Raw genomic sequence first — 13,464 nt, 5'->3', positions numbered from 1 at the left:
CTGCCATTACCACTGTAATTTGGTGAAAATTGTGAAGGGAAAGTCTGAGTATAAAAATAAATCTGAAGGATTACTGTTTGATCTTGGACATAGAGCATCTAGTTAAAAGTGGCACAGAAACAAGAGCAGTTCATTTTGTACACTTTCTGAAATTACAGGTTAGCCCAGTAAATAAGGTTGAGACATGGAACCATGCTTCAAATCTAGGATGACTTAAATTAAAGATAAGATAAAATAAATTTCATTTGTTTAAACAAGAAAGAAATCAAATCATTTTCTAAAGAGACATATACCAGAATGTTCTAAAATCATAGAACTTATTGAAGAATCTTTAATAGAAACTCACAGGTCCTTTCTTGTTTTAAAATAAATTCACTCCAATGGAAGTCATTTGCAGAAATTATTTGTAGGGAGGGTGTATTACTTTTCTACTGCTGCTACAAACTTAGAAACTTAAAACAACATAATTTATTAACTTATACTTCTGTAGCTTGGAAGTTTGATAGAGGTCTCATCAAGCTGAAATCTATGTCTCAACAGGACTGCATTCTTTCCTAGTGGCTCTAAGGGAGAATCAATTTCCTTGTTCATTCAAGTTTTGGCAGAATTCAATTCCATGTGATTGTAGGACCTCCTTTCCTTGTTGGTTGTCAGATGAAGGTTATTCCCAGCTTCTAGAGGCTGCCATATTCCTGGGCTCATGGTCCCCTTCCTTCATCTCAGGATGGTAACAGCAGGTTGAGTCTCTCACATTTTGAATCCCTCCTGCCCTTGCTGCCATTGTCCCATCTCTCTGACCCATTATTCTAACTTCTTGTTCCACTTTTAAGGACTCGTGATTACATTGGGACCACTTGAATAATGCAAAATTATGCCCTATCTCAAGGTGCTTAAAGTCCTTAAAATCCCTTTTGACAATTAAGGTAACATATTTACAGGTTCTGGGGATTAGGAAGTGAACTTTTTTTTTTTTTTTTTTTTTTTTAGGCGAGAGCGTTATTCAGCCTGCCTACCACAGAGAAATAAAAAGATACCTGAGGTTCTCCCTTCATGTTTTCCTAAATTGGTAAGTGGACATTTCAGAAGCTTTATTGGTCACAGAATTTGAGGAGATAAATTAATGCTTGCAAATGATCTACTTGTGTACAGGTTCAGGATGGTTGATATGCCTTTGAGTTTTCATATGAAATCAGTTTCTCTGTTGTTTATTCTTAAAGCCATAGTTGGATTAATGTGGAGGGGGTGTGGCAGGGGGGAAGAGAGAGGTGGATGACATGGCTTTTCCTAAAGCTCCCAATTCAGGATTTTACTTTTCTTTCTGAAAACTTCTCCATAGCTACAACAAACTGGGAAAAAAATGCTTCAGATACGAATGACTTGTCTCTGAGTATGTTTGTTTATGGAGGCTAACAGAATTTGACAACTTTAGGTTCAGATATTATTTGGTCAGAGAAACTAGTTTTGTTTTAAAAAGTTAAAAATAACTCCATTTCTGAACATGTGACACTAGTTGAGAAGCAAATTACATGTTTGACTATATTTGTCTCCAAGATTCAGCTTGACTTACAGTGTGGATTGAATGACACTCTATCTACATTTGAATTAGGAATGAGTAGTTATATTGATCCATAACAAAACAAGGGCTTGTTTGTTTTCCTAATTTGTCTACTGGAATTAGGTACTAAATAGTCATACATTATCAGTTATTGAATCTGTCAAGGAAAATAGTTTTTATAGGTGTGTATTAATAGGCACTCACTGGAGAAATATTATGTTTCCTCTGTAACAAACTTAATTTTATTTATATAATGCTTATTAAGGGGTAAAAATTATTATTGGGTTGTGCCTAGTCATGTCAAGAAGACCTGTAGTTGAAAAGTAGTTATAGTAAGGAATTACACTAGTTTTAGAAAAAAATCAATATTTAAACTTAAACATGGATTTTGCAAACTGGTATCTGAAATGAATCTTATTTCAACATATAGTAGTTTCAGCAAAATTAAATGTTACTCTTCATGTACTAGTGAGTAATAGAAGGCTGTAATTATACTATGCACCTATGTCCTCCAAAATCTAAATTTCATAGGTGCTTTCTATGAATCATCTAACCAAAAAGAAAAGAAGAAAAAGAAGAAAAGTCACGAGACCTCCAAATACATTTTTCTTGAATCTCAGCAGTATATCAACTAGGTTTCTAGAACCATTATGCTAACACTAGTTAGTTAAATGGCTCATTTTGCGTTGTTCTCTTAGTGACAGAAAAATTAATCTCATTAAATAATTAAACTTCAAAGACAGTTGATCCTTGCAATGATAGCCTAACTTTAGCATCTCTTGTAGTGATCAAAAGGAGAACAGAGAATCTAAAAAAATATGGATTATTTACTTTCTCCTTGTCCAAGAAAGGAATAGGGAAGCAAAGAGAATATATCTAATCTGCAATGCATATTAGAAATTACAGTATGAAAAATTTGTTCAGAATAATTCCCTTCCATAGATTGTCAGAAATAGTACATTTGAATGGATTCTCTGAAAATCAAGTTCAAGAAGTTTCTTGTAATTGCAATAATAGTAGAAAAGCCATTGCTAGCTGATGCTTAGAGACATATTATCTGGAGAAGCATTCTGTACTTCTCAGCTGAGTCTGCACCACTGGTTTGAGATATTTGACTTTTTCTGCTTTTTAAAATAACTGAACTCAAAGGACATTTAAACTTAGTACAAACCACAGAATACACAATGAAATATTAGGTTAATATACTTATAGTAGTACCCAGAACCCCTATAGTCTAGTTTTAGTTTGGCTTGACAAAACGTAGATGAGTTTGACAACTTTTTTTTCATTCAGATAAAAATATTTAGTTTACTTTACCATTGTTATTTACTGTTGATAACTGTTGAGGCCACTATAATTGGAGGTTGTTGATATCTAAATGGACATTACTCGTTAATGTAATGTACAGTGTTGTTATTGTTAAGGGAAAAGCATACTTAAAATTAGTCTAAGTACCTTTCTTTTTTTTTAATTTTTAAAATTCTTTTTATTTTTTGCTGTGTGAATATACTAATGACTTAAATAGAAAATCCTTCATGTTTGGTAGTAACTTGTATATAAGTACGTTTACATTGTGAAAGGTTAATAACATATTGTGATGAGGAAAAAACTTCCACCGCTCCTGTCCTTTTCTCATTACTCTCTACAAAGCTAAACGTTATAAAGATTTTGGAGTCCAGTTTTTAATGTACATCTATATATTTCTATATCTATTGTTTTTGTTTTAAACAAATAGGATTACCTAGTACCTTTCTTAAATAAGTGTTTTATACTTAAACATCCCCCCACCTCAGTGTAGGTTATAACCAAAGGAGTTGCACGAATATCAACACCAACTCAAGCATACACTCTACACTATCATAATGTTTTAACCATAAAGGCTTATGCTTTTGTCTAGCTTTTAGACTTACATAAAAACAAAGAGAGGGTTTCCTGTTCCACATGTAAGGAGCTTAGAAGTCACCACTCCATCCTAACAAGTAAAAGCTGAACAGACTGAAAAATCAGCAACTCTTCTTGAATTTATGAGTGGGAGGACTCAGGGCAAACTGCTGCCCCAAGATTGGAGGGAGAAAGAGAGTAGTAGAGGGAGTCACAGCTGACTAAAACAGAGAGTCTGGAGCAGAAAACTGCCCTGGGAACCAGTGCTCAAGTAGGAAAAACTGAACTGTAATTGACAAATTGCTGGAGGCTCAGTGTGGACAATTCTAAGAGTTTAAAAACTCCAGGGGGACCTAGTCGTAAAGGGGCCCCACAATATTACGAGATTTATATCCAGGAGTTTGGTCAGGTTCCCACAATAAAATATCACAGATATACCCTCCTGCTTGTGGTAGGAGGAGGGGTAAAGGAGCCATTTTGAAATATGCCAGAGTACTCTGTTATTCTTAACAAGGCCTGTCCTCAGTAGAAAGAAACTAGTTAACCAGAGCCTAACTTGCTGGCATAATATCAGAGCCTAATTGACCTGGGGAAAGGGGAACAGCCAATTCCAGTTCACTCTAGCTACCCTGTTCTACCTAAGGGAGGAGAAAAAAAGGGAGAAACTTTTGTAAGTTCACAGTCCAGAGGCACAGCTTCATTAAAGACTGAAACCTGATCGTAGGTGTCCCCCGACACCTCACCACCACATTATTAAAGGCCAATTATACCAGTTCTTTTACTCAGTATATCATGTTTGGCTACCAAAAAAAAATTGCAAAGCATACTAAACGGAAAGAAGTACAATTTGAAGAGACAGCAAACGTTAGAATCAGGCATGGCAGAGATACTGGAATATCAGACAAGGAATTTAAAACCATTATGATTAATATGCTAACTACTCTAATGGATAAAGTAGACAAGATGCAAGAACAGATGGGCAACAAAAGTAGAGAGATGGAAGTCCTAAGAAAGAACCAAAAATAAATGCTGAAGGACCAAAACAAAACAAAAAAAACTGTAACAGAAATGAAGAATGCCTTTGATAAGTTTATTTATTTATTTATTTGTAAACATTTTTATTGGAGTATAATTGCTTTACAATGGTGTGTTAGTTTCTGCTTTATAACAAAGTGAATCAGTTATATACATACATATGTTCCCATATCTCTTCCCTCTTGCGTCTCCCTCCCTCCCACCCTCCATATCCCACCCCTCTAGGTGGTCACAAAGCACCAAGCTGATCTACCTGTGCTATGCGGCTGGTTCCCACTAGCTATCTATTTTACGTTTGGTAGTGTATATATGTCCATGCCACTCTCTCACTTGGTCACAGCTTACCCTTCCCCCTCCCCATGTCCTCAAGTCCATTCTCTAGTAGGTCTGTGTCTTTACTCCCGTCTTGCCCCTAGGTTCTTCATGACCATTTTTTTTTTTTTTTAGATTCCATATATATGTGTTAGCACATGGTATTTGTTTTTCTCTTTCTGACTTCACTCTGTATGACACACTCTAGGTCCATCCACCTCACTACAAATAACTCAACTTCGTTTCTTTTTATGGCTGAGTAATATTCCATTGTATATATGTGCCACATCTTCTTTATCCATTCATCTGTTGATGGACACTTAGGTTGCTTCCATGTCCTGGCTATTGTAAATAGAGCTGCAATGAACATTTTGGTACATGACTCTTTCTGAATTATGGTATTATCAGGGTATATGGCAAGTAGTGGGATTGCAGGGTCATATGGTTGTTCTATTTTTAGTTCTTTAAGGAACCTCCATACTGTTCTCCATAGTGGCTGTATCAGTTTACATCCCCACCAACAGTTCAAGAGGGTTCCCTTTTCTCCACACCCTCTCCAGCATTTAATGTTTGTAGATTTTTTGATGATGGCCATTCTGACTAGTGTGAGATGATATCTCATTGTAGTTTTGATTTGCATTTCCCTAATGATTAATGATGTTGAGCAATCTTTTATGTGTTTGTTGGCAATCTATATATCTTCTTTGGAGAAATGTCTATTTAGGTCTTCTGCCCATTTTTGGATTGGGTTGCTTGTTTTTTTGATATTGAGCTGCATGAACTGCTTGTAAATTTTGGAGGTTAATCCTTTGTCAGTTGCTTCATTTGCAAATATTTTCTCACATTCTGATGGTTGTCTTTTCATCTTGCTTATGGTTTCCTTTGCTGTGCGAAAGCTTTTAAGTTTCATTAGGTCCCATTTGTTCATTTTTGTTTTTATTTCCATTTCTCTAGGAGGTGGGTCAAAAAGGATCTTGCTGTGATTTATGTCATAGAGTGCTCTGCCTATGTTTTCCTCTAAGAGTTTGATAGCGTCTGGCCTTACATTTAGGTCTTTAATCCATTTTGAATTTATTTTTGTGTATGGTGTTAGGGAGTTTTCTAATTTCATTCTTTTACAGGTAGCTTTCCAGTTTTCCCAGCACCACTCATTGAAGACGCTGTCTTTTCTCCACTGTATATTCTTGCCTCCTTTATCAAAGATAAGGTGACCATATGTGCATGGGTTTTTCTCTGGGCTTTCTATCCTGTTCCATTGATCTATATTTCTATTTTTGTGCCAGTACCATACTGTCTTCTTTACTGAAGCTTTGTAGTATAGTCTGAAGTCAGGGAGCCTGATTCCTCCTGCTCCGTTTTTCATTCTCAAGATTGCTTTGGCTATTCAGGGTCTTTTGTGTTTCCATACAAATTGTGAATTTTTTTCTTCTAGTTCTGTGGAAAATGCTATTGGTAGTTTGATACAGATTGCATTGAATCTGCAGATTGCTTTGGGTAGTAGAGTCATTTTCACAATGTTGATTCTTCTAATCCAAGAACATGGTCTATCTCTCAATCCATTTGTAACATCTTTAATTTCTTTCATCAGTGTCTTATACTTTTTTGCCTACAGGTCTTTTGTCTCCTTAGGTAGGTTTATTCCTAGATATTTTATTCTTTTTTTTTTTTTGCAGTGGTAAATGGGAGTGTTTTCTTAAATTCACTTTGAGATTTTTCATCATTACTGTATAGGAATGCAAGAGATTTCTGTGCATTAATTTCGTATCCTGCTACTTTACCAAATTCATTGATTAGCTCTAGTAGTTTTCTGGTAGCATCCTTAGGATTCTCTATATATATTATCGTGTCATCTGCAAACAGTGAGAGCTTTACTTCTTTTCCGATTTGGATTCCTTTTACTTCTTTTTCTTCTCTGATTGCTGTGGCTAAAACTTCCAAACCAATGTTGAATAATAGTGGTGAGAGTGTCTTGTTTCCAATCTTAGTGGAAATGGTTTCAGTTTTTCACTATTGAAGATGATGTTTGCTGTGGGTTTGTCATATATGGCCTTTATTATGTTGAGGAAAGTTCCCTCTATGCCTATTTTCTGGAGGGTATTATCATAAATCAGTTTGAATTTTGTTGAAAGCTTTCTCTGCATCTATTCAGATGATCATCTGGATTTTCTCCTTCAATTTGTTAATATGATGTATCACATTGATTGATTTGCATATATTGAAGAATCCTTGCATTCCTGGGATAAACCCCACTTGATCATGGTATATGATCCTTTTAATGTGCTGTTGAATTCTGTTGGCTAGCATTTTGTTGAGGGTTTTTGCATCCATATTCATGAGTGGTATTGGCCTGTAGTTTCTTTCTTTGTGACCTCTTTGTCTGGTTTTGGTATCAGGGTGATGGTGGCCTCGTAGAATGAGTTTGGGAGCATTACTTCCTCTGCTATATTTTGGAAGAGTTTGAGAATGATAGGTGCTAGCTCTTCTCTAAATGTTTGATAGAATTCGCCTGTGAAGCCATCTGGTCTTGGGCTTTTGTTTCTTGGAAGATTTTTAACCACAGTTTCAATTTCAGTGCTTGTGATTGGTCTGTTCATATTTTCTGTTTCTTCCTGGTTCAGTCTCGGAAGGTTGTGCATTTCTAAGAATTTGTCCATTTCTTCCAGGTTGTCCATTTCTTTGGCATATAGTTGCTTGTAGTAATCTCTCATGATCCTTTGTATTTCTGCAGTGTCAGTTGCTTCTCCTTTTTCATTGCTAACTCTATTGATTTGAGTCTTCTCCCTTTTTTTCTTGATGAGTTTGGCTAATGGTTTATCAATTTTGTTTATCTTCTCAAATAACTAGCTTTTAGTTTTATTGATCTTTGCTATCGTTTCCTTCATTTCTTTTTCATTTATTTCTGATCTGATCTTTATAATTTCTTTCCTTCTGCTAACTTTGGGGTTTTTTGTTCTTCTTTTCTAATTGGTTTAGGTGTAAGTTTAGGTTGCTTATTTGAGATATTTCTTGTTTCTTGAGGTAGGATTGTATTGCTATAAACTTCCCTCTTAGAACTGCTTTTGCTGCATCCCATAGGTTTTGGGTCGTCGTGTTTCCTTTGTCATTTGTTTCTAGGTATTTTTTGATTTGCTCTTTGATTTCTTCAGTTATCTCTTGGTTATTAAATAGTGTATTGTTTAGCCTCCATGTTTTTGTATTTTTTACAGATTTTTTCCTGTAATTGATATCTAGTCTCATAGCATTGTGGTTGGAAATGATACTTGATATGATTTCAATTTTCTTAAATTTACCAAGACTTGATTTGTGACCCAAGATATGATCTATCCTGGAGAATGTTCCATGAGCACTTGAGAAGAAAGTGTATTCTGTTGTTTTGGAATGGAATGTCCTATAAATATCAATTAAGTCCATCTTGTTTAATTTATCATTTAAAGCCTGTGTTTCCTTATTTGTTTTCAGTTTGGATGATGTGTCCATTGGTGAAAGTGGGGTGTCAAACTCCCCTACTATGATTGTGTTACTGTCGATTTCCCCTTTTATGGCTGTTAGTATTTGGCTTATGTATTGAGGTGCTCCTATGTTGGGTGCATAAATATTTACAATCATTATATCTTCTTCTTGGATCGATCCCTTGATCATTATGTACTGTCCTTCTTTGTCTCTTGTGATAGTCTTTGTTTTAAAGTCTATTTGGTCTGATATGAGAATTGCTACTCCAGGTTTCTTTTGTTTTCCATTTGCATGGAATATCTTTTTCCATCCCCTCACTTTCAGTCTGTATGTGTCCCTAGGTCTGAAGTGGGTCTTTTGTAGACAGTATATATACGGGTCTTATTTTTGAACCCATTCAGCCAGTCTGTGTCTTTTGGTGGGAGCATTTAATCCATTTACATTTAAGGTAATTATCGATATGTATTTTCCTATTACCATTTTCTTAATTGCTTTGGGTTTGTTATTGTAAGTCTTTGCCTTCTCTTGTGTTTCCTGCCTAAAGAAGTTCCTTTAGCATTTGTTGCAAAGCTGTTTGGTGGTGCTATATTCTCTTAGCTTTTGCTTGTCTGGAAAGTTTTTAATTTCTCCATCAAATCTGAATGAGATCCTTGCTGGGTACAGTAATCTTGGTTGTAGTTTTTCCTCCTTTATCACTTTATATATGTCCTGCCACTCCCTTCTGGATCACAGAGTTTCTGCTGAAAGTTCAGCTGTTAACCTTATGGGGATTCCCTTGTGTGTTATTTGTTGTTTTTCCCTTGCTGCTTTTAATATGTTTTCTTTGTATTTAATTTTTGATAGTTTGATTAATATGTGTCTTGGCGTGTTTCTCCTTGTATTTATCCTGTATGGGACTCTCTGTGCTTCCTGGACTTTCCCATATTAGGGAAGTTTTTCAACTATAATCTCTTCAAATATTTTCTCACTCCCTTTCTTTTTCTCTTCTTCTTCTGGAACCCCTATAATTCGAATGTTGGTGCATTTAATGTTGTCCCAGAGGTCTCTGAGACTGTCCTCAATTTTTTTCATTCTTTTTATTCTTCTCTGCAGTAGTTGTTTCCACTATTTTATCTTCCAGGTCACTTATCCGTTCTCCTGCCTCAGTTATACTGCTATTGATCCCTTCCAGAGAAGTTTTAATTTCATTTATTGTGTTGTTCATCACTGTTTTTTTGCTCTTTAGTTTTTCTAGGTCCTTGTTTAACGTTTCTTATATTTTCTCTCTTCTATTTCCAAGATTTTGGATCATCTGTATTATCATTATTCTGAATTCTTTTTCAGGTAGACTGCCTATTTCCTCTGCATTTGTTAGATCTGGTGGGTTTTTGCCTTGCTCCTTCATCTGCTGTGTGTTTGTCTGTCTTCTCACTTTGCTTAACTTACTGTGTTTGGGGTCTGCTTTTCGCAGGCTGCAGGTTCATAGTTCCTGTTGTTTTTGGTGTCTGTCCCAAGTTGCTAAGTTTGGTTCAGTGGTTTCTGTAGGCTTCCTGGTGGAGGGGACTAGTCCCCGTGTTCTGGTGGATGAGGCTGGTTCTTGTCTTTCTGGTGGGCAGGTCCACGTCTGGTGGTATGTTTTGGGGTGTCTGTGGCCTTATTATGATTTTAGGCAGCCTCTCTGCTAATGGGTGGGGTTGTGTTCGTGTCTTGCTAGTTGTTTGGCATAGGGTGTCCAGCACTGTAGCTTGTTGGTTAGTGAGTGAAGCTGGATCTTGGCGTTTAGATGGAGACCTCTGGGAGATTTTCACCATTTGATATTACGTGGAGCTGGGAGGTGTCTTGTAGACCAATGTCCTGAACTTGGCTCTCCCACCTCAGAGGCACAGCCCTGACGCCTGGCTGGAGCACCAAGAGCCTGTCATCCACATGGCTCAGAGTAAAAGGGAGAAAAAAAAGAAAGAAAGAAAGTAGAAGATAAAATAAAGTTATTAAATATAAAAAATAATTATTAAAAATATTTTTAAGTAATAAAAAAAAGAACGAAAGAGGAAAGCAACCAAACAAAAAAACAAATCCACCTATGATAACAAGTGCTAAAACCTATGCTAAAAGAAAAAAAGAAAGAAACGGACAGATAGAACCCTAGGACATATGGTAAAAGCAAAGCTATACAGACAGAATCACACACAGAAGCATACACATACACACTCAGAAAAAGAGAAAATGGGAAAAAAATATATATATATATGATTGCTCCCAAGGTCCACCTCTTCTAATTTGGGATGATTCCTTGTCTATTAAGGTATTCCACAGATGCAGGTTACATCAAGTTGATTGCGGAGATTTAATCCGCTGCTCCTGACGCTGCTGGGAGAGATTTCCCTTTCTCCTCTTTGTTCGCACAGCTCCCAGGGTTCAGCTTTGGATTTGGACTTGCCTCTGCCTGTAGGTCACCTGAGGGTGTCTGTTCTTCGCTCAGACAGGAAGGGGTTAAAGGAGCAGCTGATTCGGGGGCTCTGGCTCACTCAGGCCGGGGGAAGGGAGGAGTACGGAATGCGGGGTGAGCCTGTGGCAGCAGAGGCCAGTGTGATGTTTCACCAGCCTGAGGCACTCCCTGTGTTCTCCCGGGGAAGTTGTCCCTGGATCACAGGACCCTGGCAGTGGCGGGCTGCACAGGCTCCCGGGAGGGGAGGTGTGGAGAGTGACCTGTGCTCGCACACAGGCTTCTTGGTGGCGGCAGCAGCAGCCTTAGCGTCTCATGCCCGTCTCTCGGGTCCACGCTGTTAGTCGCGGCTCACGCCTGTCTCTGGAGCTCCTTTAAGCGGTGCTCTTAATCCCCTCTCCTCGCGCACCAGGAAACAAAGAGGGAAGATAAAGTCTCTTGCCTCTTCGGCAGGTCCAGACTTTTCCCCGGACTCCCTCCCGGCTAGCCGTGGTGCACTAACCCCCTGCAGGCTGTGTTCACGCAGCCAACCCCAGTCTTCTCCCTGCACTCTGACCGAAGCCCAAGCCTCAGCTCCCAGCCCCCGCCCACCCCGGTGGGTGAGCAGACAAGCCTCTCAGGCTGGTGAGTGCTGGTCAGCACCGATCCTCTGTGCGGGAACCTCTCCGCTTTGCCCTCCGCACCCCTGTTGCTGGGCTCTCCTCCGTGGCTCTGAAGCTTTCCCTCTCTGCCACCCGCAGTCTCCGCCCACGAATGGGCTTCTAGTGTGTGGAAACCTTTTCTCCTTTACAGCTCCCTCCCACTGGTTCAGGTCTCGTCCCTATTCTTTTGTCTGTGTTTTTTCTTTTTTCTTTAGCCCTACCCAGGTACGTGGGGAGTTTCTTGCCTTTTGGGACGTCTGAGGTCTTCTGCCAGCGTTCAGTAGGTGTTCTGTAGTTGTTCCACATGTAGATGTATTTCTGATGTACATGTGGGGAGGAAGGTGATCTCCATGTCTTACTCTTCTGTCATCTTGAAGCTCCTCCTGATAATTTTATTGATAGACTGGAAAAAACCGGCTAAAGAATGTCTAAGATTGAGGATATAGCTAGAGAAACTAAAAACTGAAAAGCAAAGAGAACAAAGGTTAAAAAAAAAAGAACAGACTATTCAAGGGCTCTAAGACAACTAACATACACAAATGTGAATACCATAAGGAGAAGAAATTGAGCAAGGAGCAGAGGAAATATCTGAAACAATAATGACTGAGAGATTCTTCAAATTAATGTCAGACATAATATCACAGATCCAGGGAGCTCCAAGAGAACACCAAGCAGATTAAATGCTCCCAAAGGCAAATCATTATCAAACTACAAAAAATAAAGAAAAAAATATGAAAGAAGCCAGAGGGGGAAAAGCACCTTACCTACAGAGGAACATAGATAAGAATTACATTAGACTTCTCCTTAGAAACCATACAAGGAAAAAGAGAGTGGAGTGTAATATTTAAAGTGTTGATTGAAAATAAACACCAACCTATAATTCAGTATCCTGCAAAATGATCCTTCAAGAGTAAAGGAGAAATAAACTTTCTCAGGCAAACAAAACTTGGTGGAATTTGTTGCCAGTAGACCTGCCTTGCAAGAAATGTTAAAAGAAGTTGTTTAGAGAGAAAAATATATATATATAGTTAGAAACTTGGGTGTACATAAAATGAAGCTTCAGAGAAGGAATAAGTGAAGGTGAAATAACTTTTATTTTTCTTATTCTTAACTGATTTAACAGACAACAGTTTGTTCAAAATAACAACACCAACAATGTATTCAATTGTGTATGCTTAGGAATATATCTTATCATATATATATATATATATATATATATATATATATATATATATATATAATAACTTAGAAGCTTTTGCACAACAAAGGAAACTATAAACAAAATGAAAAGACAGCCTACGGACTGGGAGAAAATATTTACAAATGATTCAGCTGACAAAGGATTAATTTTAAAAATATACAAACAGCTCATGCAGCTTAATATCAAAAAATAAAGGTAATATATTTTTAAAACACACTGGACATAATACATGTTCAATAAATATTTAAAATTTACTTATCATTTTATATGCTCGAGAACTGAGGCTTTGATTGATGTAAATTGCAAAGGCTAAGATATAGTATACCCTCACCAGATGTTACCAATTATATTGTTACCTATCAATTCTGTAAAAATTGTTACCTATCAGTTCTGTAAAATGAAGATATTACATAGTTAAGTGATTTATTCCCACTTGCACACCTAATAAGACTGGACTACAGAATGAAACCCAAGTCTTGTAACTTAAAATCAATGGTCCTTATATTACACTCAAGCAGCCCAGTCCTTTCAGCCTTTCTGTTTTCTTTTAAATAGACTTGGGTTTCAGTTAAGCTAGCTGGAGTCCAGGCTAATTTTCCTATCATATGCTATTTAAACTATCAATCTTTACAACTAGAAACAATCCTTAAAAGAACTGGGAAAAAAAAAAAAAAAACAAAACTGGGAAACCAATGACTTTATATTTAATTCTCTCAGAAGTGTATTTTTATTTTAAGACTTTATTCTAAGTGTGAATGAATTTGTAAATGAAAATTTGTTATCTGTTGATATGTTGATAAGTTGATGGATGAGCAAGTGGATAACATGTAAATTGTTAGGAAGTAGCTTTGATAAATGTATGTTCCATGTGTGTGTTGAGGAGTTTCTTACCTCTAAAATCACATGACACAGATGACCATCTATTTACTGTTATAGAAGAGCTTACTTACCTAGGAACTTCCTGAGC

The sequence above is a fragment of the Leucopleurus acutus genome, assembly GCF_964270905.1.
Source record: "Leucopleurus acutus genome assembly, chromosome: X".
NCBI classification, from domain to species: domain Eukaryota; kingdom Metazoa; phylum Chordata; class Mammalia; order Artiodactyla; family Delphinidae; genus Leucopleurus; species Leucopleurus acutus.
Note: the sequence above shows the minus strand (reverse complement) of the source record.